Source organism: Notamacropus eugenii, chromosome 5 (assembly GCF_028372415.1).
Source record: "Notamacropus eugenii isolate mMacEug1 chromosome 5, mMacEug1.pri_v2, whole genome shotgun sequence".
In the NCBI taxonomy this organism is placed as follows: Eukaryota; Metazoa; Chordata; class Mammalia; order Diprotodontia; family Macropodidae; genus Notamacropus; species Notamacropus eugenii.
This window is the reverse complement of record NC_092876.1, coordinates 151272048-151297383: the sequence shown is the minus strand read 5'-3', so window position 1 is coordinate 151297383 and position 25336 is coordinate 151272048. Positions and strand designations below refer to the sequence as shown.

At 36.2% G+C, this 25336-nt stretch overlaps 1 long non-coding RNA gene across 1 annotated transcript in view; it reads left to right on the top strand.

Moving 5' to 3' along the window:
• Window positions 1-24828, top strand: part of LOC140505347 (uncharacterized) — a 73996-nt gene extending 49168 nt beyond the window's left edge. The window contains exon 3 of the long non-coding RNA XR_011967458.1: window positions 22886-24828. This is a non-coding gene — a long non-coding RNA (uncharacterized lncRNA). The remainder of the gene's footprint in view (window positions 1-22885) is intronic.
• Window positions 24829-25336: the final 508 nt, after the last annotated feature.

Sequence of the window (25336 nt, the reverse complement as noted above, 5' to 3'; positions counted from 1 at the left end):
TTTTATTAGCTTTTTCATAAAACCAACTATTGGTTTTATTTATTAATTCAATAGTTTTCTTAATTTCAATTTTATTAATCTCTCCTTTGGTTTTCAGTATTTCTAATTTGGTATTTACTTGGGGATTTTCAATTTGTTCTTTTTCTAGCTTTTTCAACTGCAAGCCTAAGTCATTGATCTCCTCTTTCTCTATTTTATTTATGTAAGCATTCAGAGATATAAAACTTCCCCTAATAACTGCTTTTGCAGTATCCCATAAGTTTTGGTATGTTGTCTCACTATTGTCATTCTCTCGAATGAAATTGTTGATTGTTTCTATGATTTCTTCTTTAACCCAACCCTTCTTTAGAATTAGATTATTTAGTTTCCAATTGATTTTTGGTTTCTCTTTCCATGGCCTTTTATTACATGTAATTTTTAGTGCATTATGATCTGAAAAGGATGCATTGATTATCTCTACCTTTCTGCACTGGATTGTGAGATTTTTATGTCACATTTTTATGGTCAATTTTTGTAAATGTTCCATGTACCGCTGAGAAAAAAGTATATTCCTTTCTATTCCCATTTAATTTTCTCCAAAGATCTATCATATCTACCTTATCCAGAGTTTTATTTACCTCCTTAACCTCTTTCTTGTTTATTTTGAGGTTGGATTTATTGAGTTCAGAGAGGGGGAGGTTGAGGTCCCCCACTAGTATAGTTTTGCTATCAATTTCTTCCTTCAACTCCCCCAACCTCTCCTCTAAGAATCTGGATGCTATACCACTTGAAGCATACATGTTTAGTAATGATATTGCTTCATTGTCTATGGTGCCTTTTAGTAGGATATAGTTTCCATCCTTATCCCTTTTGATTAGATCTATTTCTGCTTTTGCTTTGTCTGAGATTAGGATTGCTACTCCTGCCTTTCTTACATGAGCTGAAGCACAATATATTCTGCTCCATCCTTTGACCTTTATCCTATGTGTATCCCCCCGTTTCAAATGTGTTTCTTGTAAGCAGCATATTGTTGGATTATGGCTTTTAATCCATTCTGCTATCTGTCTCCGTTTTATGGGAGAGTTCATTCCATTCACATTCACAGTTATGATTACACTCTGTGTATTTCCCTCCAACCTCTTTCCCACCATTTGTGCTTTTAGCTCTCCCGTCTCCCTTCCCCTCCTCAATAGTATTCACTTTTCTCCCCCTCCTCCTGCAGCCTTCCCCTCCTTCTTTTGACCCCCCTCCCTTTTAGTTCCCTTTACTCTTATTGCTTCTTTCCTCCCTTTTAGCCACCCTCCCCTTTCTTCCCCCTTCCCCTCCTACTACCTATAGAGCTAGTTAGGATTATCTACTTAAGATTATTGTTCCCTCCTTTGAACAAATCAGATGAGAGTACCTCTCAAACATTGCTCATCTCCCTCCCCTCCTTCCCTCTACTATAGTTTTGTACTTCTTCCTGTGATATAATTTGCCATTTTCTGCTTCCCCCTTTCCACACCTCCTATTACATTCCCTTCTCATACTTAAATCATATTTTTGACATGACATCGTTTACTTTATGCCCGTTCCCTCTACATATATCCCTTTTATCATAATAGCTGCACAGTTCTCAAGATTAACAGGTATCATCTTCCCTTATAGGGAGGTAAACAGTTTGCCCTAATTGAGTAGCAAGTTTTTGTTTTTGTTTTTTCCCCTCTGTTTACCTTTTTATGATTCTCTGGAGACCTGCATTTGAAGATCAAATTGTCTATTGAGTTCTGGTGTTTTGGTCAGGAAGCTCTGGAAATCCCTTATTTCGTTGAATGACTTTCTCCTTGCCTGAAATGTTATGCTGAACTTTGCTGGGTAGTTGATCTTTGGTTGAAGTCCCAACTCCTTTGCCTTATGGAATATTGGGTTCCAATTCTTTTGATCTTTTAATGTAGAAGCTGCAAGGTCCTGTGTGATCCTGACTGTGTGTCCTTGATATTTGAATTGTTTCTTTCTGCCTGCTTGTAGTATTTTCTCCTTCACTTGATAGCTCTGGAATTTGGCAACTATATTTCTTGGGGTTTTGAGTTTGGGATCCCTTTCAGGAGGGGAACGGTGGATTCTTTCAATGACTATTTTGCCCTCTGAGTCTAGTACTTCTGGGCAGTTTTCCTTGATGATTTCCTGGAAGATATTGTCCAGACTCTTTTCTTCATCATGGGTTTCTGGCAGGCCAATAATTCTTAGATTTTCTCTCCTGGATCTATTTTCCAGGTCAGTTGTTTTTCCAATTAAATATTTTACATTTTCTTCTATCTTTTCATTCTTTAGATTTTGTTTGACTGATTCTTGTTGCCTCATTGAGTCATTAGTTTCTATTTGCCCAATTCTAATCTTCATCGTAGTGTTTTCTTCAGTTAGCTTTTCCATCTCCTTTTCCATCTGACCAATTTTTCCCTTTAAGGAGCTATTTTCTCCATTTAATTTTTGTACTTCTTTTTCCATTCAACCAATTTTCCCAGTTAGGTTTTGGGTTTCCTTTTCCATCTGATCAATTTTCCCAATTAGGTTTTGGGTTTCCTTTTCCATTTCATTAGCTCTTCCTTTTAGGAAATTATTCTCTCCAGTTAATTTTTGAACTTCCTTTTCCATTTCTTCAATTTTCTTTTTCAGGGTGATGTTCTCATCAGTGAATTCTTTTTTTATAGTTTTAAAATCATTGGCCAGTTTTTCTTTTATATCCTTCTTCAGACGTTCCAGATAATCTAGTTGTGCTTGCGAGAAATTCATAGTCCCATCTGAGGTTTCAGATGGAAGTACAGTCTCAGCTCTAACCTCTTTGGTGTTTATGTTTTGGTCCTTATCCCCATAGAAAGATTCTAAGGTTTTTTCACTTTTCATCTGCTTTTTCCAATTCATGATGTTGGCTGAGTGTTGTAGCTTTTGGTTCTTTCAGTCAGAAGGTACAGATCTTTAAGTTGAGCTGATGTGTGTCTGGGCTAAAAGCAGGCTTTTGTTTTTTGTTTCCCCGATCAACCCTGGGGTTAGCTTGTTAGGTGTGTGGGAGGTGTGGTCTGGTCTCAGGATATCTCCTCAGCTGACTTGAGGCAAAGGCAAGGTCAGGGGATGGTGATCCCAGCTTCCCTATTGTCTTCCCTTTTCCCCTGGAGGGCTGGGGCATGCCTAGAAGCTAACGCATGTTCCCGCCCCTCCTGGGGCTCGTCTACCGGCTCTGAGGCTTGCCTGGGTCTCAGTGCAAATTTTCTCTGCCCTGGGTTGTCTGTCCCTCCAGATCGCCTCCACCACAGTAGGAAGAATCCCCCTTTGCCACTTTTCCAGCCTCTGGTGTTATGAGACCACTCGCCCCCTTCTGCTGTTCCCGCTGATCCTGGATTAATCTGGGGAAGAATTTTATGGTTCCCTCACGGTCATCAGGGGGGAGGAGAGAGCACTTACTGATCACTCTGCCATCCCAGTTCCTGGAAGTTCAAGTAGTGACCCACCGAAGTCCATCTTCAGGCTGAAGATTTCAAGGGCTGCTGCGCTGATGTCTGGCACTCAGCGGCTCTCACCGGCTCGGCCTGCCTTATCTCCTGCTCCGCTGGTCTCGCCCGCCACTCTCGGGCTCCTCTGGTCCCCTCCGCCCTGCCGCGCCGACCGCGCTGTGCTGTGCGCTGGGGTCTTACCCCCGCGGAACAGATCCCTCCCGTGGACCCTCCGGTCCAGCCTGGGCTCCGAATCCGTCAAAGTCCGTCACCCACTGGATTCTACACCTCCAAAGTCTGGTCAGACTCTCCCCCCAGAGATATCCAGAGGAGTTTTTCCAGGAGCTTAGGTGAGTCGTTGCTTTCACTCCGCCATCTTGGCTCCGCCCCCTACATTGGGCATTATTAATCTAAGAATTAGTCATGTTTTTATTTTCGGTGTTTTAAATTTTGTTTTGTTTTGTAATAGCTGTGGGTTGAGAGGATTTTTCTAATACATTTCGATACTTGAAGGAAGTCATTCTTGCTCTTGTTTCACTTTCCTTTGGTCACTGATTTGACCCTGTAATTGACTAGTTCAGTACAAACTGTCTCTCATCCCTGAATCTCTTGACAGTTTGAATTCGTTTATCTTTTTTTCATTTATGCCCTACCTTCAACTTTATCTTCCCTACTATTACTCCTGTGGTTCTGATTGCCACTAGAACCAATTGTAAAACCATGTCCAACTGGGTCCAATGGAGATTTTTGTAACTGTTCTCAACTAGACACTCTTAACCATGCAGTATCATGAGTATTCATCCTTGATTAGTTATTACAGCCCTTGTAGAAGCTAATACAAATCTTTATACTTTATACTTAAATAATTTTTACAAGTGATTTTAAGATTTGACTTATATCTTTCACAATCCAGGGTTGGATTTTGAAGCCACACAACTTCCATAATCCTTTTTATTTTCCCTATGTACATCATATTTTATAATCCTGAGAATGTTACTATTCTGAGTAAACTCTTGGATCAATGTGTAGAAAATAAGAGAAGCTAGCTATTTCAGATCATATGTTTGAATTTAGTTGGTCATAAGAATGGTATCAACAGTCTATACGGTTGCCTTGTTTCTTTTTTTTTTAACTCTTATTACCTCTGACATGTGATATACCTGTGGTATATTGGAAAGAGAGTTGACCTCAGTGCAAATTACTCAAATATTTGTTTTTTTGGATTCTTGTCTAAGAATGTAGATTGTAGAGTGGATGTCAATCTACCATGGTCATGAGTTCTTTACTGAAAAGTCTCTACAGAAGACCTGCATGCACAATTTGGCAGTAGGTAGGGGTCAGAATTAAAATAGGCTAAATTTCTTTGGGCCACAGATAAGTTTTGAGTGGCTCAATTTTAATGGAAATATGTAATTAGGGATTAGATTATTTCTCAAAAACACTTTTAGAAAATCATAATGCCTGACACCATATACAAGAATAAAGTCCAAATAGATACATGACCTAGGTATAAAGACTGATACTATAAACAAATTAGGGGAGCAAGGAATAGTATATTTGTCACATTTATAGAGAATGGAGAAATTTTTGACTAAACAAGAAATAGAGAACATGATGAAATGCAAAATGGATAATTCTGATCACATTAAATTGAAAAGGTTTTGTAGAAACAAACCCAAAGCAACCAAGATTGGGAGGGAAGCAGAAAACTAGGAAAGAATTTTTGCAGCTAGTGTCTGTGATAAAGGCATCATTTCTAAAATATATGGAGAACTGAGTCAAATGTACAAGAATAAAAGTCATTACCCAATTGATCAAATAATATGAACAGGGAGTTTTCAGAGGAAGAAATTAAAGCTATCTATAGTCATATGAAAAAATGCTCTAAATCACTATTGATTAGAGAGATGCAAATCAAAACAACTCTGAGGTACCCCATCACACCTCTCAGACTGGCTAACATGACGGAACAGGAAGATGATAAATGTTGGCGAGAATGTGGGAGAGTTAGTACACTAATTTATATTTGGTGGAGCTGTGAGCTGATCCATCCATTCTGGAGAACAATTTGGAACTATGCCCAAAGGGCTACAGAAACATGCATACCCTTTGACCTAGCAATACTGCTTCTAGGACTGTATCCCAAAGAGATCATAAAAACAGGAAATGGTCCCACATGTAAAAAAATATTTCTATCAGCTCTCTTTGTGGTGTCCAAGAACTGGAAATCAAGGGAATGCCCATTAATTGGGGAATGGTTGAACAAGTTGAGGTATATGAATGTAATGGAATACTATTGTGCTATAAAAAATGAACAGGAAGATATCAGAGAGGCCTGGAAGGACTTATAAGAACTGATGCTGAGTAAAAGGAGAAGAACCAGGAGAATTTTGTACACAGCAACAATCACACTGTGTGAAGAATTTTTTTGGTAGACCTTTACAGCAATGCGAAGACCTAAGAAATTTCCAATGGACTCTTGAGGCAAAATGCCTTCCACATCCCGAGAAGGAAATATGGAATTGGATCGCAGAATGAAGCAGACTATTTTATCTTTTGTTATGTTTTGTTTTGTTTTCGTGGTTTCTCCCATTCATTTTAATTCTTCTATGCAACCTGAGTAAGGAGAAAAATTTATTTAATAAGAATGTATGTGTAGAACCTACATAAGATTGTACTCCATCTTGGGGAGCATGGGGGGAGGGAAGGAAGGGGGGAAAATCTAGGATATGTGGAAGTGATTGTAGAAAACTGAAAACAAATTAATTAATAACAAAAATATTCAATAGTCAAGCTTGGCCTTCAAAAATAAAAAAATAAAAAGATAAATTTGTAGTGGAAAAAAATAACAAAAATAAAAATCAGGACATTATTCAGAAACTGAAATCAGCAAGCACTTCCTTATAAAGTCACCTTCAGTAAAAGATTTCCCAGCAGCAATAATTTCTTTAGAAATCGAAAACTAGCCTTAGTAGCCACCTCATTTTCTGAGTTTACTTTCTTGAAAAACTATCATTCTTCACTGAGATTTTTCAACTATTCGAATGTTTTAGTTTTTCATGGGTGTACAATTTGCTTAAGTCAAGATATTTTGAATGGAAATGGCAATGAAGATTGTATTCCTTTGGAATAGTTATTACTTCTCAGCAAATAAGACTTGCTATTTTGATTCTTGTATAAGTAAGCAAGTAATTATCTGTCTGCTCTGGATTAAACACTCTATGATCTGATTCTATCTTCTGTTTCTTTTTATTCCCCATTTTACAAAGTTACCCCCAAAACTTTAATGTTAGAACAAAAAATCACCACAGCAACTGCCCACATCTAAAGGAATACCGAACTGAGCATCTGTCCTTGGAGAGAACACCGGACCCTAGTGTAACTTGGAAGACAGCTGTGCAGCAAGTGAGGGCAAGAATCCCTCCCATTGTTGCTGCACACCTCATAGCAGGCATCAGTTGCATTTGTATGTGGATGCACTCACTTTGACCCTATTCAACACCAATAATGACTGAAAACATGGCAAAAATAAATGACTTCTCTCAGACTAGAAACAGATTGACAATGACTGATCTCTGCAGGGTCATGCGACAAACAAGAGAGAGTGCTCATTGACAACTCATCCACTAAGTTACATGATGGATACAATAGTGACTAGTGGAAAATAGGTTCAGTTGGGCACAGACAAAGCACATGCTACATCTTTAATTTCATTTACATCCTCTACATGTTTTGTGGTCTGCCCAAAGTATTTTGGTGGGCTGCAAATGGACCATGGCCTGTATGTTGTGTAGGCCTGCTCTACAGCAATAAAATAATAGGTCTAGGCTTCTCCTTCCCCCCAAAAAACTGTTATAAGCTTTAATAACAACATGGTGTCTAGATCCAGAGCCATAAATTGAACACTGGTACCTGAAATCAATATGTATGAGCAGGGGTTTCATGTCAGAGTCCTAATTTTTGTTTTTGTGGGGCTGAGATAGATTGTCATAGACAGAAGTAATGGAAGTTCTTGAGGCTGAGGTAATAAGAGAATAAGCATGGTAGAAGGAGGCATAAATCAGATGTGGAAAAGACTGTGGGCCAGGTACTGAACCTGCTGGGGCTGGAGGAGAAAGAATGTCTTGGAGGGCTATAAATGAGAGCAACAAGGATATAGCCACATTGGAGTAGATTTTAAAAGAAGGGAATTAGTTACTAAATAATGGTAGCAGGGGTGCTGAGGGTGACTCTGGCAATCAGCATGCATTTCTTAAGTGCTCACTATGATCCAGACATTGTTTTAAGTACTGGAGATAGAGAGAAGGGGGGAAAATTCCTGCCTTCAAAGAACATACATTCAAATGCAGAAGACAAGATGTAAATAACTACATAGATGCAAAATTTATACAGTATAAATGGAATATAATCTCAGATAAAAAGAATCAGCAGAAGAGAGCAGTACCAGCGGATTAGAGAAAGCCAGGATTACATCAGCATCTCTTGGAAATATTCAGACTTGGAAAGAATGCAAGGATAAATGGAGTCTTCAAGATACAGCTTGGTTTCTGTGAGAAGCAAGGGATGGAAGCAAGGTGAAAAGAAGAGGTCTGGGTTAGATATTTCTTTTACAAATAGAGGGGGGTGCCTCAGGGTATGATGGAAAGGAAAGGCAACCCAGGATAAGAAAGAAAGAAATTTTGAAGATAGAAGAAAGCAGGTGGACCTCAAAAAATATTCTGAGTGCAGGTATCATCTTGATGGGGTGGAGGGAAATCTGTTTCTTCTTTCTAATCCCATGACTTCTATTGTCAGTGACTTCATACCTTCAAGCTTTCTCAACCCTCTACCACTATGAGTACAGTAGTCTTCAGACCATGGCATAGAGGAAGTGGCATTGCTGCTTCTCCCCCACTCCCACTTATCAGTGCCAGAGGTCAACCAGCAAAGCTAGAATTGCTTTTTTCCTAATAATACAATTGTCCTGATCAATACTCACAGTAGCATTATATTTATATCCTGGTCTTATCGTATTAGGAACATTGCATTATTTAGGTCAGGAGTGGGGAACCTGTGCCTTTGAGATCACATGTGGCCCTCTAGGTCCTCAAGTGCAACCCTGTGATGAAATTCAAACTTCACAGAAAAAATCCACTTGATAAAAGACTGCATCCAAGGATCTAAAAGTCCATATGTGGCCTTATGGGTCATCTTTGAAGTTGTTGAAAAAAGTTTTTGTTATTACCAGCCACTTATCTTGAAAAAACACTATTAGTCTACACACTGTTTCATTTTGTGCTCTAAAGTCAAACTTGCCAGTTATTCCAATTATCTTTGATATTTTCTTTAACATTACAATAACATTCCAATGTGACATCTTTGATGAACGTGACATCTATTTTGTGGGGTTTTTAATATAAAATATTGTAGCTTTTCATAGAATTGATAAACTTTGGCATTAGTGGTTGGAGCAAAAACTTGTATTACTATTGGTATTAAGTGGTCTGTCTGGTATGTTATTCAGTCATTTTTGAGATTATACCCCAGTATTGCTTTTCTCACCTTTTTATTCACTATGGTAGCTATTCTATTTCTTCTAAGAGATTCTTGCCCACGGTAGTATATGCAGTAATCATTTGAATTAAATTCTCTCATTCCCATCCATTTAAGTTCACTGATATCCAAGATGTCAATGTTTAATCTTCCCATTCCCTGCTTGACTACATTCAGCTTACCTTGGTTCATAGACATTACAGTCCAGGTTCCCACGCAATATTGATCTTTATAGAATCAGATTTTCCTTGTCACCAGAAGCATAGACAGCTGAGCTTCCTTTTGACTTTGGACCAGGAATTTCATTCTTTCTGGATCTACTTGTACTTGTCTTCCGATCTTCCCCAGTAGCATATTGGACACCTTCTGACCTGAGGGAATCATCTTCTGGTGTAATCTCTTTTGTTATTGTAGTCTTGCCCATGGGGATTTCTTGGCAAAGATACTGGAATGGTTTTCCATTTTCTTTTTCAGTGGATCAATATTTTTCCAAACTTTCTACTATGAACTATCCATCTTGGGTAATTCTCCATGACCTAGTTCATTGTTTCATTGAGCTAGATAAGTCCCTTTGCCATAAAAAGGCAGTGATCCAATTCTTAGCTACCCTTTAACTCCATTAAGCCTGATTGTGCATAGGTATATACAAATATAATGTGTCATACATGTAAATACAACAGACATGATCTTATATGGGGCATAGGAGTGTTTATCATTCTGATCACAAAAAGTAACATAAATTCTTGTGCCCTAGGTTTTATTAATATATATGAAATGAATGGCATTTTATGATGTAAGTTTTTGGGTTTTTTCTGTTATCAATTATTATTGCAGAGGGTCTTTCTATTGACTTCATAAAGTGGAATATCATCTATTGGATTTTTTTCTGGTGGCTCCATGGGAGCAGAATTAAGGTAAGGGAGTAGAAGCTATAAAGAGGGGAATTTAAATTTGGTGTGAGTAAAAATTTGTTTTTAAGAATTTAAACCATACAAAAGGACTTCCGTGGATAGAAATAGATTCTCTCTCATTTGCTCAGTTGTAGTCTTAAGGCAAACATGGGATGAGTGTAATGAAATTTATACAGATTCTTCTTCAGTTATGTGTTGATCTCATAGGTTCCTTACAACTCTGCTTTTTTCTTCTTTTTCAAATCTATCTATTCTAAATAGTGATTTGGTATGAGGGGGGAAATGAGGACCACTCTTTACAACCCTCACAATCTAGTTTAGACAATTATCCAATGAAATAATGATAATTACTAAAATATCAGTCTATCTATCCATCTATCTATTCTGTCTGTCTGTCTCTTCATCCATTTGTCTGTTTGCTTGCTTGTTTAGGAATGTTGTATGTCACTCTTTTGCCCAGACTGAAAGTACATGAACTACTTATGGGCCGGATACCACTTTTAATTGGCAAAGAAATTTTTACTTGCTCTGTTTCACACCCTTTTTCTTTTCTTTAGGTAATGTGGTGTCCCCCCGCACCCCATGTTCCCATATGCTGACCAGAGTGATGCCAAACTTAGTTCAGACATTTGACCCCACTTAATACATAATTTCTAAGCTCAAGAATACACTAGCTTCAGTTTCAGTGCTAATTTAGACTGCATCTACATATCACCATTCCCACTCGTAACTTTTCTTCTACAAATACCCTCTTAAATCTGCCCACTGTGTCCATGCAGAAAATAGTCTAATCTTTCTTCCCAATGACAGCCCTTCAAATGTGAGAAGCTTTTTAAACTAATAATCATTTTATATGGACTCCAGACCCTTTGTCATTCTATTTACTCTCTTACCATCCATTCATTCATTCAGGACAGATTCCAGTTAATCAATGGAAACCTAAAACTGTGCTGCCCAGTACTCAGCAAAATATTCTGGATGTATTTTAACCAGGACAAAAATATATAAATGTTAGAAACTCTGCCTGTCTCATTGCGTATCATTATGACACTTGGGTTTCTGACTGTTACATTACATTGCTAACTCATATTGAGATTGGAGGCCATGTAAACAACTAAATATTCTCCACAGGGCTATTATAGCATTCATTCTTTCCTCATCATACGAAATAACATTTCAGGTGGTTTCTTGAACCGTTGTAAGACTTTACAGTTTTTTCCTCTATCAATTTAATTGTTGTTGTTCACTCATTTCAGTGATGTCCAACTTTGTGACCCTATTTGGGATTTTGTTGGCAAAGATCTGCAGTAAGATCAGCAGATTAACAAATGGTTCTAACATGGATATACTAATTTAAAGTTTTATTGACAACTTTGAGATAAACTGGATATGTTAATGAACTCATCCTAAGGTGGCACAGATAAGAGTTAGTCTGTTTCCAAAAAAACCTCTTCAGAATGAAACCTCATAGTCCTGGTCCCCCCGAGCATTCTTCCATCTCCATGCTGCTAATACTTGCAACTCTAATCCTAGTAATATAAAGAATTATCTGTGCCTCTGGTTCTCTCTTTCTTCATCTCTTCCCTATCACTGCCTGCCTTCTTATACCACCTTAGTCCCCATTCCCATAACTGCTGCCTCTGCACTCTTCTCCACTTTTTCTCTTTTTCTCTGTTTTTTTCTGTGCCCCTGCACCCTCTATGCCTTATTAAAGTATGATCACATCCCCACTTCCCACTGCTATTGTGGTCTTTCCTGGCAAGTATCCAAAGAACTGGGTTTGTTGGCCCCATTGAATGATTTCATAAATTATTTATTTCTTCATTTAAGTAAGAAGCTGGCAAACTATGGATGTCAGGCCAGATCTGACCAGGGAGTATTTTATTTTTCAATTTTAAAATGCAAATACCATTTTTAGTTCAAGAGTCATACAGAAATGAGGGTGGGGAAGCAAATGTGTTCTTTGAACAATAGCTTGAAAACTCCTGATCTGAGTCACAGAGAAAAATATTCAACATCTCAGGACAAAGCCTAATTTCATGGGGTACCATGTTAGACATATCTCATCATGTCAACAATGGGCCAGTAAAACTACCCTTGGCATTTGAACATTCAACTAGTTCTGAATCCATCTAATTTTATTACTTTCTAGTCCTTAATTCTCCTTTTCCACTACAAGAATAATATGAAATACTTTATAAATGCTTCATTACAAAAAAGAGAATGGACACAGCCTGTCATGACATGTTATTGAATTCACCATGTTGGCTTTTTTTGTAACTGGTTCCTTTCTGGATGTTTACTAACAATGACTTTAATTATCCATTTGAGGATTTTCCCAGCAATCAAGCTCAAGCTGACATTTGTCAGTTATTTTAAGTCTCAAAAATAAGTTCATCTCAGCCATGTGCCCTTGATGACCTCCTTACTGATTTGTCCCATGTTCACCTTTTCATCTACTACTGTTTTCTCTTTCTTTTGCTCCTCTTACCATCAAACCACAACTTATAGTAAATACTTTTATTTTAAAGAGAAAAATACATTTGTCAAAACCAATCATCATATGTTTTTATATTATTTTTCATTTTTAACACAGTTCATATCACATGAAACAATTCCAACTTTTGTCAGGTGATATTTCTTTTTAAAGCATTTACAATATGGGGCACAAAAGAATTTTTTTAAACATTAACCAACTGAGACATAAGTAATATTTATGTATGCTAACTTCTCAAGCCCTTGACCTAATTGTCTCCACACTATTACTAAGAATTAAAGGAACCTAACTTATTGTTGTTGGTCTAAAGTCTTAAGCCTAATAGCTTAATTTTAGATGACCTTGGGTGTTCCCCTATCAACAATTTATAATTTAATAGATCTGGTATTAAGCTTACAAACGTTTTAACTATAGGAAATTGCCACTAAGAATAGGGACATTGCAGGGAAACAATATTTCCCCAACTTCATGTCAGTTCCAGGCAGGAGTAGATTGTCAACTTGCATTCAGTGAGGTTTAGAGTCTGCCAGGTGTCAGTGGAGAAACTGAGTCAGGAGAATCCTACCTTTGCCCAGGCTGAACAGCCACTCTCCCAACCTTCCCATGAGAACACTTTTTGCAGTTCATACCAGCATCTCACAGGCTTATTGGCCTCAGGGATTGGAGGCTCAGACCACCTTTGTTGCTATCCATACCTGGAGTTAGACTCAGAAGAACAGTCAGTTAATAGTCCCATAGCATCTTAAAATAGCAAGTTCCAATAACCAGGTTTCAGATATGACTATAATTTCACATTGGCTAAGGAACATCTTTTGAGGCAAGTCTTAAGTGGCTTACATGCGTTTCTACACCTGTTCTAGTTTCTGCTTAAATAATAATCATAAAATCAAATTTACCATTAAAACCTTAATTTTTCCATCAATGCCAAATTTTGCCCAAAGTTACCTGCCTCTAGGAAACTTAGACTAAAGTTCTTTTCCCCAAAATAAAGATGTCTCTGATTTAGTCTCAGTAATTAATTCAGTCAATTGTTTTAATCCTAATTGCTTTTACATCACTTTGTAACTTGTCCAATTTTTCTCCCTGTCTCTCCCTTCCTCCCACCCCCTAATACCTTGCATTCTGATTGCCCCTTCCCTCAGTGAGCCCTCCCTTCTATCACACTCCACCCTTCCCTTATCCCCATTTTCTCTCTTTTCTTGTAGGGTAAGATAAATTTCTATACCTCATTACCTGTGTTTTTTATTTCCCGGTTACAGGCAATAGTAATTCTCAACATTCGTTTCTAATACTTTGAATTTCACCTTCTTTTCCTTCTTTCCTCCCTACCTATCCCCACTGAGAGGCAAGAAATTAATTACAAGCTATATATGTGTTATTTTGCAAAAGACTTCCGTGATAATCACTTTGTGTAAAACTAACTATATTGCCCTCTATCCTATTCTGTCCCCCTTTATTTTTTATTCCCTCATTTACCTTGTCCCTTCCCAAAAGTGCTTTTATTTCTAGTTATCCCTTCTCCCATTTGCCCTCCCTTCTATCATTCCTGTCACCATACTTGTTGCCTCCTCCCCTACTTTCCTGTAGTGTAAGATAGATAGAATCACCTACTTAGCAAAACTGAGTATAATATTTCAAGGGAATAAATGGTCATTCAGTGATATAGAGGACTTTGTAGCATTCATATTGATGAAAACATCAGAACTGTATAGAAAATTTGACTTTTAAACATAAGAATCAAAAGAAGTATGAAAAGGTAAACAGGAAAAAAATCATAAAAGACTTTCTAAAGCTAAACTGTTTACATTTCTACATGGAAAGAAAATATTTATAACTCTTGAATCTTTCTGGGTAGGTGGAGGGATTGTACATACATACACACACACACACACACACACACACATACACAGAAAATACAGGTTGTGTTGAATCAGAAGAGATGATATCCATGCAAAAAAATAAAATAAAAATTAAGGGGTGAGGGAGGAAAATACTGGGAGGAGGAAGGAAGAAATGGAATGGGGAAGGCTATAACTCATAAAAGAGATAAGAAAAATCTTGTTCAATGGAGGAGAAAAGGGAGAAGGGGAGAGGGGAAAAGTGAAGCTACTCTCTCCACATATGGCTGAAGGAGGGAATAACAACATATTTTTTAAAAGCTTATGTTAACTGAAATGTTCCACACATATGGACCCTAATCTCTAAAAGAAGTGGTAAGAGGTTTCTTCTCATATTTCTTCTCCAGGGACAGCTTTATTCTTTATAATTTCACAGAATTTGGTTTCAATTGTTTATGACTTTTGTTCTTTCCAATTTTATGTTTGTATTCTATATCTGTATTATTTTACTGGCTCTACCTCACTTTGGACCAAGTCATTTAATTCTTCCCATGCCTTTCTGTTTTAATCATGTTCATTGTTTCTTAGAGCACAATAGTATTCTCTTACATTTATGTACCACATTGCTTTTTTAGCACAGTTTGTATGAATTTGATAAAATCATTTAACTTATGGGTATACTGAGATGACTCTCTAAGACTTTAAGTTGCAGAACAAGCACATATCTATATTGGTAGAATTTTTGTTTTAATATACATGCTTAAAATTTCAGTTTCAGGCAAAGAATCACAAAAATTATGATTTTTAAGGGAATGCAGAAATCATTCAGTCTACTTGAATAAAAATCTCTACTATAACATGGAAGAAAAAGTTTTATTCAGCTTTCACTTGAAGCCCTGAATTAAAGAGAATGTTTAGTACCTGAGATAGCTCATTCTACTTTTGGCTAACTCAAAATATCAAGAAATATTTTTTCCCTGAAAAATTCCTCCCTTTGAAATGTCCACATCCTGTCCTCTCTTATTCCCTTCCCTTTCTTCCCATCTTGTCCTCTTCCTTCTCCTATTTTCTTTGGGGGAGGGTCCTCCTTATCTCAAGCCTTCTCAGACTGGAAGTACTCACAGGTTGATCCCAATACTGATTGGCACAAAAGTTTTAGCATGTTCTTTTTTTTAACCAACATTAGTCAGTTTATTCATTCTTAGGCAATCTGATTGGCCTTCTGCTCGCCAGGGACTCACCATAATACTGGTAGATACAATGTGGACACCTGATTGACTTTAGCCTTTCTACAACTCAGAACTCCCAAACTCAAGTGATCCACTATTCTCAGCATATTGATAGAAGAGACTATAGGTATTCACTACCATACCCAGTTTTCCAGTTCTTCTTTCGGGTCCCAAACAGAAGAAATTTATGAAGAAAGCTATTATGTGTGCCCTGCTTTCTTTTTCAAGGTTAACATCCCTGATTACTTTAGCTGATTCTCATGGGATATCATTTCAAGTCCTTTTCCCACCCTTATTTCATTGCTCTTAGTGTTCTCAAGTTCATCAATGTCTTCACTAAAAATATTTTTTATAACTAAGTACAATTCTTCACATGTGATCTTGTCCGGCCAGTTTTTCTGTAATAATCTTATTCTTAGAAATTGTAACTGTCTTAAAGTAGCCTGGATTGCTCTAGCTTTGTGCTAATTTTCATATTTTTTTAAATAAATGGTTTGTGCAACTCTGCCAAACTCACTGAAGATAATTGCAGCCTATTTACAAGTATATGAAATCTGTCTCCTCGACTGGTTTTGACAAGTTGCTGACACTGATCGACAGAAAGAAGTGAGTGACTAAAATAGAGAGTAAAGAAGCTTTGCCTAGGGAAGGCCTCTCTTAATGCATGTTATTTGAAATGAATCCATTTAAGTTAAGGAATCACTTTTTAAGTGTGTGCTTTCAACTGGAAACTTCAGGGTCTCTAAAACATAATAAAACTTTTTACTTACAATATTGAAGGATGAAAAATGATATTATAACCATTAATATTCTCATGGAATCAGAGAAATTTAGCTTGCTAGATTGCATAGAGAAATTGATCATAGTCAAGGCCAGAGCCCTCATTTGACAATTCAGAAACCAAAGGTCAGGAAACAGAAGACAATCTAACCAAGTAAAAAAAGTCATTTCTTTGTCACCTCAGAGAATAACAAGGGTATAACTTATTAGTTTATCAACCTTTCTTCACTCTTTTCTACTAAAACTATGTCTATATGTGGGCAGTGACATAGCAATCATAATGAGCTGCATTAGCTTGTATATAATGAAGATGATGAACTATCTTAGTCACTACTTAAAACTCTCCATATTTAGCAAGTCAATCAATAATAGCAAAATAAATTGTACACTTAAATCAGGAGACATAACAAAGAGGCAATTTAAATACAGTAATAATACATACAATAAATAATAACTGTAAAGGAATCAGAAGGCTACTCTTCTTGCTCACACTTTGGAATTCACTGCTTCTCAAAGTCTGATGTGCAAAGATTCAGCTATGGGACTGACGCAAATCATCAGTTTATGATGAACTATCCAATTAAATCAGTTCCACTGATTCAGTTAAAATCTGAAGGGGGGAGTAAAAGCACTCAAACAATATGGAGTAGCATTTGTCATTAAAGGACAATGTCATGTAACATACTTACTTATGTCAAAGAGTAAAAACTCCAAAGTCTATTTTCTTGAAAGCCCATTTTGAAAACTTGAATCAGGTATAGGAAGAATGATATTAAAAAAAAAAAACAAAAAACAAAACCCGTGTAGTAAAAGTGGTGGTATGCATTTATAGAGAAAGAATTGTATGTTCAAAAACATTCAGATCTGGGGGAGCACATATAAAAATAGTTCTGCTGTAATTTTTCTGTATTTAGAATGAATGTTAGATTTCCTGTAAGTTTTCCACAGGAGTGATTACTACTTCTTTTCTTTTTATACCGAAAGTTTATGATTGGATTAGAAAAATCATTGAATATGGAAACTACAGCTCTTGTCAAGTGGTTTTAAAACTGAGATTGACTGACTGGGAAAAAGGCTCAGACTACTAAAATTCAAAAGAAGAAAGAAGAGAGAGAATCAATGTATCTATGTTCAGTTTTTGCTCATTTTAATAGAAGAAAAAGACAAATGTTCTCTCCATTGGAAAGAAGATAGATGAGCCTGAGTATAGGTGGATGTTTCCTTTACTTTGGTAGAATTGCAATAATAAACTGGCTGAATTTTCAGAAGGCTGACTTCTGCCTGAGTAGGTTTTATCAATGGGCCTGTCACCACGCTGAAATAGAGAAAGTCTTGCTACTTTGTTTTATAAATCAATTTATCTCAGATGCATGTTGTCCCAGAAAAAAAAATGCATTTACAGCAGGTCTAAAATAGCATCCTCACTTCCCAGTTAATTTTTAGCTGTATTCTTTAAATTACCATATTTTCACAGAGTCCCAAAGATATTCCTCACTCAGTCTCATAATGGAAAGAGAGAGTTGTTATTATCTATATCTAGAACACTGACAAGTTGTTTCAAAATTAGACATTGTTTTTGGTTCGGGTAGAACCAATTTTCAGAGAGAAGATAGGTACTGCCTATATGATCAGATTGACAAGGAATCAATTTTTTTCTAACTCCCCAGATAACTCTACTGTCCTTTTGTAACTGCTTCTTGAGTTCTACCATTACATTTCATTCCTTTGTGTAAAATCATTGTTCCTCAAACATTCTCTGCAAATTTGTGAAGTACCTTGGAAAGGAAATGAACATTATAGATTGTTAAATTCTTAGCAAATAAGGTAAACAGATAACAAGGAATAATGTCTGAAAGTAGGGAGCACAGGCTAAGTGAATGAAATGTGACATGGAAAACCAATGAGGAGAAGTAAGGGGAGACAATATTCCAGACTCCAGATCATGACTTTGTGGAAGGGAGACCCTGGTGAGACATCATGCTGCAGGGGGTATAATATGCATGAGCATGACGTCTCCTTAGAACCGTTGAACCAAACTTACCACTTCATAATTTGGAGAGTATTTCTTCATTAATTTTTTACATAATTTTACATAATTTTCTCCTTCTAACCCTATCACTCAAATTTGCATAATGTACTTAATTTGATTGGGTTCATCCTTTGTTGCTGAAGAAGACCATGCCATCAGGGAAATAATGACATGACTTGCACTTGACTTTGTTTTGAGTGAGGGAGGGCTGTGCAAGGTCACCAACCTCACTTCTGCTCCAGAGTCATCTGAATCCAGTGACCAGATATTCATCAGGATGACTGGAGATGACCCAGGATGCAATGGGAGACATAATGCTTTAGAGAATGTTACCAGGAATCAATAATGCACGGAACTTGAATAACAATGACAATGATCTATCTCTACTCCCTCTAATTTCAGTGGCAATGGACAAACTCTTAGTGAATTCCATTTTAAACTAATCAACACTTGAAATTCTAAACATTTGTTGCTTCTAACCATCTGTCTTCAGTCTCTTTCCTCTCCCCTAATATCTCCCAAGGGAGTTCATTCATGCTTAGCTTCCTTCAGTGGTATTCTTAATGTACTCCTTAGAGGTCACAAATAGTTGGGTTTTAAAAACTCTTGTTTTTAAATATATGGTGAGGTCCTTGTTTCTAGTGCCAGTGATGACCTCAATGTAAGTACTAGTCTCTTGGAATTCATTCAAAAATGAACATATTTTCTTCTTCATTCATTCTTTGCTTAAGAACTCCCATTGAGGGGAAACTTACTACTTTCGAAAGCAGTCTTCTCCATTTTTAAATAGCTCTAATTGATAAGAAGTTAATTCTTACATCATTTCATTTTATTTATAACTCCTAATACAGTGCTCTTCAATCTCTGATGCCTAACTAGACTGTTCTAATCCATTTCTACATGGTACCTCTTTAGATATATTTTTTAAAGTTAATTTTTTTCAAGGTTAAATTCCAAAGTCCATTTGAATTCTTGAAATCCCTTACCATCCTTCTTTTCCTTCTCTGGATATTCTCTTACTTATCAATGTCTTTCGTAAAATTTTAGCCTGGAGTTGACACAAAACTGAGGTGTGACCTGACCAAAACAGAGTAGAGAACATAATGATTCCTTATCTCAGTGCAGGATAAGATCACATATGCTTTTTTTTTGGATATATGGAGACATGGGTATATATATCTACATATATATATGCATATACGTATAGATACATACACATCTATATACCTATACATTATATGTGTGTAGTGTTTGTGGGTATAGTGTGTATGTGTGTGTGTGTATGTATAATTGAGTCATATTGAGTCCTTAATCTATTAAAACCCCTAGGTCTTTTTTTCAGAACAATTACTTTCTAACCATGTTTTCCTCTTGTATTTATGAAGTCAGTTTTTTGAGCTATCAGTGCTGTAGCACTGGCTGTGAATTTTAACCTTAAAATATATGAAGACAACATTATAGCAGTAAGACAATTAGGAGATAGATGAAATATGAAGTGTTTTCTCAACTCTCCAGAATATCATTTAAGAGGGTAAGTCATTTTGTACAAACCTTTCCTGAAACAGCTTCATTATTCCTCCTGCCAGGCTAAAATGCCGAAATACATTGATATAGACTTTATGAAAATAAGCAACTTCAGTTGCCAAGAGTTCTTCAATTTGTCCTGTTTTTTTTATATATTTATACATTATAAATGATGCCCATCACAGTTCCATTATTTATAACATTAAAAAAAAAGAAAAGAAAAAGGTGAGTTAGGACCCAAAGCATGTATTTTAGTTTTCATACTAAACCTTACATTTGTCATGGCCCATTAAAAATTCCATTAGGAATTTGTTTTAATTTGGTACTGTGGAATTTTAAAACACAACATAAAAAAGGTGGAACTGGAACATATGATGATCTCCAGCTAAAAGGATGAGTTTCACCCAGAATGGTATGCTGTTTTTACTGATGGTTGATGGTTTTACTGGTCCATTTAACAGATATTAGCATACTATTCCTCAACATATGCTAATGACTCTTCAATCTGTGAAGTTGATGCCAATTGTTTGAGTTTCCAGATTTTCTTTTGTAATGGAAATGATCCTCTACAAAATATTAGCCACAAATTCTCCAAAGGGGAGATAATTTTACTTTGCTCCTCTTGAGGTAGGAATGATGAAGATGAATGGGAAAGAAATGTTGAATTGTTCTACCAAGGTGTAATATTGTAGATCTCTTCCCTTTGGCTTACATGACTAAAAATTATCAATTTGGCTGTGAATAACATCTGGCATTTTCCATCTAGACTTAATGTCCCAGCACCTTTCTAAGTGCTTTCTAGAAAATACACCAAAAAAGGCTTTTAGAAACATTAATTTATTGTTATTGTTCATTAGTTTTTGAAGAGGATCATTGATATACAGTAATGTGCTGACTCATACCTGATTTATATTTAAGTGAGGCAGACATGCAGTCTTCAACCTCATACTCTCTTCCAGAGTCATCAAAGTCCAAAGGTTAAATAAAAGTCAGGATGACTGGTGGTGGCCTGGGATGCAGTGCATGACCTTCATGTGTTTAGTTTCTGACTAAGCCCTATAGTGCCTGTTTCAGCCACCATCATGGCCTTTGGAACAAATTGTTGTCATGTACCTCTTCTTCCAGAAGTCTTTACATGCTGAGGTAAACCTCCCCTTAACTCATGGATGGGTTTGAGGCTTATCAATTACCCTCAATCTGGTTTAGCCCATGTGTTGAGATGGCTTACCAGTGTGTGGCCTCTCAATATTCTCTAACTTTTGGAAGCCACAAATGAGAGTTAGATGAGAGGTGGATCCAAAAGGTGGATAAGCAGCCTGAAAAGGGCTGAGTAAACTCCTATACCAATGGTGCTAGTCCTCCCTGAATATCGCATACATCCGAATAATTTAATAAAGTAACAAAACACCTTTCAAAATTAACTGCATTATTTTATTTATTGGAAAATTATGATCAGTTCTCAGCTTTGTATCCAGTTAAGAGGTAGTCATGTGTACTCTTGGCAATAGCAGGGTAGAGTGTTACTCTGTTCTCCTTTAATAGCCGCTGTTTTACCTTGGCTTATTCTGTAGGTCGCCCCTGATAGCCTACTGGTCAGCCAGATATTCAATTTTTGTTGCAAAAGTCTATGAAGAAGTAGAATCACCCATCGAGTGAACCCCACAGTACTCAATAAAAAATATTTGTCAACTCTGGATAATTTATCTTTTACCAACTTTAAAATTTCTTCCACTTAGAACCACAATGTTCATAAAGAAGAAAGGGGAGAATATTTTCTCTTTCAACCAAAACTTCCCATTGCATATGACACATCAAAAAAAAAAATCAATTCCATAAATAGTGAGAAAACTGAACAAAGGAGATGCATTATCAGAGGTTAATACAATTGGTTTGAAGATAGTTTATCAACAAATGATTTTCATTTCAAAGATGACTATTAAGCTTATTTGAGTTCATATCATTTGAACAAATATGGATGAGCTAAAAGTTGTATTTTTCTTGGTTATCTTGTGTTTCTGGTTTTGCACCTAGTTTACCGTTGATATTGGTGCTATTTTTAAACAAGAAGAAAAACCTGGAGAACAGAGAAAGTAGAGGCCTCTCATTGCCCCTCCTGCACAAGATCTCAACATCCATATGGTGACATTGTTGTGACACTGTCAAAACTTGTTCATTCTTAATTTGATGTTGTTACTACAAGATATGTCCCATTCAATCATGCTGACTTCATCTAATTTCACTTTGCTTACTCCCATAAATAAGGTCGACTGTTAATACATCGTTCCTCAGTAATCATTTTGACAAGCTATGCAGATGTAATTTAAAAAAATAACTTTTCCTCATTAAGCAACCTGTATAATTAAGTACCATCATAAGACTTAAAACTGGAAGGAACCTTAAAGATCAACTTGCTTAACCAATCATTCATTTTATAAATAAGGCCTAGAGTGTTGAAATGACCTGCCCAACATTTTTAGATAGCACCTAATCCAAAGTTCAAATCAAATTTCTCTGATTACTAATGGATTCATCATTCTACCTTTAAAGATGGGACAAATAATATGGTTAACTATTTCTAAATACCCTACATTTTTGTTATATTTTTTAAGATAATGAAATTCCTGAAAAAAAAAACTGTAAAGATTTATACCAAATTCTCTTTATTTACTATAAAGGATAAAAGATTAATCAAACTTTACCATTCCAATATTGACTGTGTCTTATGACAAGTGGAAATAGAATTGAAGAAAACAGACATTCAGAAAACAGCTAGACTAGGTCAAATCAATCATATGGAGATGAAGTCTATTCTGGAAATACCAGAAATGTGAAGGTAATGGCAAATTTCTCAATGTATCTGGAAGGGGAGAAGATACCAAAAATTTGGAAAGAAATCATCTTGGCTCATCTTATTAACCTGAATATGTGATTAAGAGAATATTTGTAATTATTGACACATGGGTCAACCTTACAATCACTACAAAAGTATTTATAAGGCTAATCTACTAAACCATAGAGCACTTCCTTGGGGAAGGAGTAAGAATGAAATAATCAGGGCTTTGCCAATGAGATGCTATAATAAACATATTTTTTTACTTTCAGGACTGACTAAAAGAGGGAAGAGAAGGAAAGATTTCATTATGTTTATTGTTTTGTGGAGTATAAAAAAAAGACTTGAAAAGGGGAAAAAAGGTCTCTCCTGAAGACTCTTCTTTAACAAGTGGTGATCTGCTTAACAAATAGCCTGTGCCTAGTTATTAGTGCTTTCTCCCTCTTGTAAAAATGGTATATGCCTCTCCTCCCTCACCAACGGGAATGTAAGCTACTCAATGTCAGGAAATGTATTTGATTTGTTATTGTTTGTTTTTTAACATTGTCTTTGTATCCCTACCTCCTAGCACAGTGTTTCCTCACAGATTTGATTGATACTTATTGAATAGGATTAATTTGGATCCAGTTTAATCTAATTCCCTTTCTATTGCACAGATCTCTTATAGAGTATCCCAACATCATCTAGCCTTGAACACAGCCTTCCCACTGGCAAATTTAAAAGATCTTGACTTAATTACTGTCTTTCTCCTAAAGTTCTAGCTAAATTATTTATGCTTCTCACTACTGCTTTAATCCTCTTGAAAGTTCCCAAGTAATACAATCTCCCACAGTCATTACCTATTGGGTAGACCAGGGAAGACACTCAGCAAGCTTGTGTTGTAGTAGAATGAAAATGGCCACAAAAGTCTATTCTGAGAAGAGCAAAATCACTCCATTAAAATTTTCTGGGCAACTTACCTTCAGCCCTCACTCTTTTCATCATCAAACTTTATTTTAATGAGTTAAATGAGAACCAGCTAGATAGCTAATTAGAGGAATTTACTTCCATAAAACTGGACATTTGTTGCTGTTAATGCAGCAGGGAAGATTAAAGCATGTTTCTCTTTGTTTTCTGTTTTGATATCCAGCGTTGACTGGTTTCCTGTAAATGTTGCAATATCCTTAATAAATAAAAACAAAAAAAAACAGTTTAAGATAAAAGCAGTATATGTAATAAAAATGGGTTTTGTCAATGGACATCTGGTCAATAACTGCTGTGTGTGTGTGTGTGTGTGTGTGTGTGTGTGTGTTTTCTGGCATTCTTATTGTTGGTGTCTTGTTGTAGAAGATAATTGCTTTTCAGTCTGGCTTCATGAGTGTAGAAGAAAAAATCAAGCACATATATCCAAACAGCATCTGGTTTTTGTCATCCTTTTTCCTCTAGTCCAACAATATATTGCAGGGTAATGGAACTGTCTCAATATTGTTACCATATATGTTCTTTATTTATTGTTTTTTCTCACCTGCCTGTACTTGGATTGTAGAGACTGTTCAACACTGCACATTTGCCCTAAAGAATAGTCACAGTAGACAATGCCAGATTCTACCTAAAGAAAGCAGAGAATAATAAGTGAGGCAATATTGACAATAAATGAAATAAGATGAGCACAAAAAAAGGCAGAGAAAAAGGTAGGGAACATTATCTTGCTGGAAAAAAATAGAAGAATTAATGGTGAGAAAGAAAATAATGTCTCAATCAAAACTGGTTTGTTTTTCTCTTAGTGAGGAACTTAATATGCCAAGAGAATCAAATATTAAGTACCAAGGACAATGATGCCATAGAGAGAAATAAACTCTCCAATGTTATGGAGTAAATATCCAAAATTTAATAATGTAGGCAAATTATGTTAGAAGCAATTAATGTAATTAATTCAGTTCCCTTGGAGTTATGCTAAATTATTGCATCAATATCCCTGTGTGAGGAGAGTGGCCAATATTCCATTTGTCACCCATGATAAATCATGTGGACTACATATTGGGTCTCTCTTCAAGTGTGTACCTTACCTGAAGAAAGCCAATAAAGTATTTGATCAAGGATTTTTATTATATTATGCATTGGACTTCATATCTTCTAAATCCTATTTTAACTGAGCTACACATGTACAAAGAGCCATACCTTGAGCTGAACACAAGAAGTGTGTGTGTGTGTGTGTGTGTGTGTGTGTGTGTGTGTGTGTGTGTAGGGAATGATTTGGTTGAATTTTCTTTAGGAAATTGAAAAGGTCTTTTAATTAAGTCCAAGCTTGCTCTTGTTGTAAAGGCCTATATTTTTAACCCCAATATTCTCAAAGAGATATTGTATGACTGATAGTCATTGAATACCTCAGTCTTCAAGGAAATGAAGATAAGGATGACTAAAAAGATAATGAAGAGGTGCATGGTAGGTGTAAATGAGGAGAAATACATTAATAATAAGCAGTTATCCTAGAGAGTCAGTATAAATTATGCCGTCATAGAAATTAATAATTTTAAAAAAAGATGAAAACAGAGGGAATAACACGTAGATAACATATTCTAAATGGATTCCCTTTTCAAGAGAATGAGGAAGACTGTTACTATATAAGGTGACTCTCCTATAATGAACTTGCAGGAAGATATCACTGAAAATCTCACAAAATTAACAGGTACTTTCCATTCTTCTCTAATGGAGACTCCTTCCAGAAACTTGGAGTCAAAAGTTTG